Source organism: Stylophora pistillata, chromosome 12, assembly GCF_964205215.1.
Source record: "Stylophora pistillata chromosome 12, jaStyPist1.2, whole genome shotgun sequence".
Taxonomy (NCBI): domain Eukaryota; kingdom Metazoa; phylum Cnidaria; class Anthozoa; order Scleractinia; family Pocilloporidae; genus Stylophora; species Stylophora pistillata.
In genome coordinates, this window is record NC_142530.1 from 22,507,965 (window position 1) to 22,510,464 (window position 2,500).

At 38.2% G+C, this 2,500-nt stretch overlaps 2 pseudogenes across 1 annotated transcript in view; both read right to left on the reverse strand.

The window, feature by feature from the left end:
* The window catches only part of LOC148719295 (uncharacterized), a 5,319-nt pseudogene extending 4,820 nt beyond the window's left edge, over positions 1-499 (reverse strand).
* Positions 500-836: 337 nt separating this feature from the next.
* LOC111347042 (UBX domain-containing protein 4-like) overlaps positions 837-2,500 on the reverse strand; it is a 4,554-nt pseudogene continuing 2,890 nt past the window's right edge. The window contains exons 3-5 of the transcript XR_015993628.1: positions 1,666-1,957; positions 1,374-1,476; positions 837-989 (exon numbers count right to left, since the gene is read on the reverse strand). The product of XR_015993628.1 is annotated as a UBX domain-containing protein 4-like (transcript). The remainder of the gene's footprint in view (positions 990-1,373; positions 1,477-1,665; positions 1,958-2,500) is intronic.

Below are 2,500 nucleotides of genomic sequence, written 5' to 3' on the forward strand. Positions count from 1 at the left end.
TGTTGAATTTCTGTAGTGGAAAGCCCTAGTGCCTGGAATGCAGCAAAAACTTTTCCAATAGCAGTATTAAAGTCTAACTCCGAAAGTTGACCTTGGGGCATATGAGCAAATTCTTGATTGCGAAATTTTCTGAGATTGTCAGCATTCGTTTTTACAACCGCGTTTAGACCAGAGATGCAATCGGAGTAGAGAATGGCGTAAAACAGCATGGTACAGTCCCAGTCTGCTCTATTTCTTTTAATCATGGTCGCCAATAGATGCTTGTTCCTCCTTTGGTTTGGCGGGGACTCTGCATTGTAAAAGTCTGTCCCATTACCAGGATCATCTTTCCATTCTCCAAAGGTCGTCCTGTAACGACTGTCCCATTCTTGTTTGAAAATTGTTCGCAAACCTTCGGTTAGGATATCAGTTGTGACGTAACAAATCTTGTAATAGTTTAGTTGCTCATCGGTATATTCTTTTGCAGCGGCCATGTCTGTTGCAGAGGTGTCTTGCAACCCTTTGTTGAAAATACTTCTATTAGCTAATGGTAAAAAATAATTACCAAATCTACAACTTTAGAAATCAAATTACTTCAACCTCAGGCAAAATACTGGCAACAGTACTTTTAACACCTGTGTTAGCGCCAAAGGAGCTCGGTACTGAAAGACGTCATGCAGTCTTCTTGCAGGGCGTTAGTCGATGAATCAATTTCAAATCATTCAGTCATGAAAATCAATAAAAAGAAGTAGAAAGTAAATAAGAGAGAATAAAGCTTGGGAATTAAGGTTCATTGATAAAACCAGGACCACAGAACATCGTTCACTCTTTTCAATGTCGGTGGTTTACAGGAAACCTTATGTTGATCTCAAACTCACCACAGCTATAATTAAAGTTGAACTTGGTGCCAGACCTAACTCAGTCAAACTCTTTCCCAGGTCTTCCTTAGTCAGCTCTCGCCTGGGGTACGTGGTGTACAGTGTTATTGAGCTAGTGCTGAGTCCTAGTTGCTGAGAACAATTGAAAAGACCACATTAATAATCATAAAAAAAAAATTGGCATTTTAACAGGACATGTTTACTCAAAAGAACTCAATCATGTTTTTGAAAGGTTTATAGCTGCAAGGACAATTTACAAATACCAAATGGTCTTAAAGGGAATTCTTATTTGGACACACATGGGCAAGGTTGCAGAAAATTAAGAATCTAATGTAGAACTAACAATTGGAAAATTAAGAAAAAATATTTCTTTAACCCCTAAAATAAGAACCTAACAATTGTAGTTGAAGTCTATTTAACACAGAATTCTCCCATACTTATCTAAATAGAATTCCCTGAAAGCACATTAAATTCTGCTAATTGTTATACAAGTACATAAAAAAGTCAACCACTCACAGTAATGATATACTGACGTATGGTCTCCAAAGGAGTATCCGCTGGGAAAGAGTTGGTTAATGAACTGCCATCTGGAAGACGAAACTGGAGCCGAGCAGAAATGCTGAGTAAAAAACAAAAAGTCTCTGTCACATAAAAGTGTACAAAGTAGTTATTGACAATATAAAATAAACTTGTAACTGACTAGTAAAAGCTGATATACTTTAATTACTTTCATAATATAAGTGAAGGATAGTTAAGAACTCTAAACCTTTACAAATGGCATGTTTCATTGCATTTCTACCTTACTTACCACTCACTCTTTCCCAGCCTCTCACTGCCATCAGTCATGGTAGATGAAGGTCAGAGACTGAGGCAGCCTGAACGCGCTTTCTCTCCTGCGCATCATTCTGTCTCCTAGCTTCCCTCTCCACTTTATCCCTAGCAATCTGCTGCCGCACAGCTTCCCTGTGGGCGCGCTCTTTAGCTCTGTCTTCTTTGATTTGATTGACAATATTTTGTGCCTGTCTCTCCTCTCGGTCCCTTTTGGCTTTACCAAGTTCTTGTCCCTGATGACGTCTATCGAATTCTTTCCTCTTGGTTTCCTAAAATGCAAAGAATTCCCTCTATCATCTCTCCACTAGTTAAGACAAGAAATTTGTATTCAGTTTAATTAAAGTGGCAAAGCAGAGTGATTAATTTATAACATTTATTAAACTTTCTTGGAGTCGAAAAATTCTAAGCTCAAAGTTAACAATCATGATTGGCAATAAGTACCGGTATTACTCTGGACCCCTGATTGAATGAAACAATTTATCCTCACAAAATCCTTCTCCACCATGGTGTAGAAACATGTGGATGGGGTACTATCAAATTGTCCAGATAACCTCAGAGAATACCAGAGGATATCTTCCAATCAGTGGACTGCATCTCATTTTAAGGGAATTTCCTTACTCTTGCTGATGCTCCAGAAACTGGGAGGCCAGATCTTGGCTCTGAACAAAGTCCTCATTTTAAGGGGAAAATACTGCTTAAAAAAGTAATTTAGTTCTGGACAAAATAACAGGGCTCAACAGCAACTTTTCAACTTACTAGCCAAGTGGTTAGTGACAACTTAGATGTTACAACAATTTCAGTTTGTTTACAAG